Source organism: Atta colombica, unplaced genomic scaffold (assembly GCF_001594045.1).
Source record: "Atta colombica isolate Treedump-2 unplaced genomic scaffold, Acol1.0 scaffold198, whole genome shotgun sequence".
NCBI classification, from domain to species: Eukaryota; Metazoa; Arthropoda; class Insecta; order Hymenoptera; family Formicidae; genus Atta; species Atta colombica.
In genome coordinates, this window is record NW_017259291.1 from 2998011 (window position 1) to 2998865 (window position 855).

Genomic DNA, 855 nt, shown 5'->3' on the forward strand with positions numbered 1-855 from the left:
TGTAAGATTTATAATTATTCTTGTATGCATATATGTATTTAATTTAAATATCTAATTTATTAAAAGTATTAAAATTAAGTAAGTAAAGTCTTGTTTATTTTTATCAGAGTATTATATAATGTATGTCTCCTGGATATCATAACTTTTGCTTGAATTTATCTGTATAATAGATAATTTGCAGTTCATTAATTTTTCATAAATGAATCGTACATAAGAAAATGAGTCAGAATCGAATCCAGAAGACTTACTGTGAATCGATTTACTATAGTTCTATAAAGAATTATGCATCTTGTTTTAAAAAATAATTATAATAAATGATGTTGACGAAAAATATATTTATTTATTAATCAAAATATTAATGATAATTAAATTTTAAACCAAGCTGATATAATAAGAAATTTGTGGCTGAAAATTGATAAGAAATACATATTGCAATAAAGATTTTTTGTAACAATCAATTTGACTTTAATTTTATCTGTATTTCATTAATTGTAACAATTGTTTATACTGTATTTCAATAATTGTATAAACAATTATAAAACATTTTATTAATGAAAATAATTTTTTCTATTTTGCATTTATCGCATTATGTAAGTAGAGTTGACAATAGAAAAGTTTTATTATTATGTAAATTCGTATTATTAAATTTGATTAATTAATTCAAAAAGTTTAATCATTTCCACTGCTGCTATCATAGATAGCAAAAACGGAGAGAATAAGCGTTTTCAGTGTGATTGACAAATGTAATTAATAAGTTACACTAGAATAATATTTAAAGGCATTAATTTTCAATAACTTTTCTCTCTATATTATTATTATTAAAATTTTTAATAATTATAATATAGAGAGATTTTA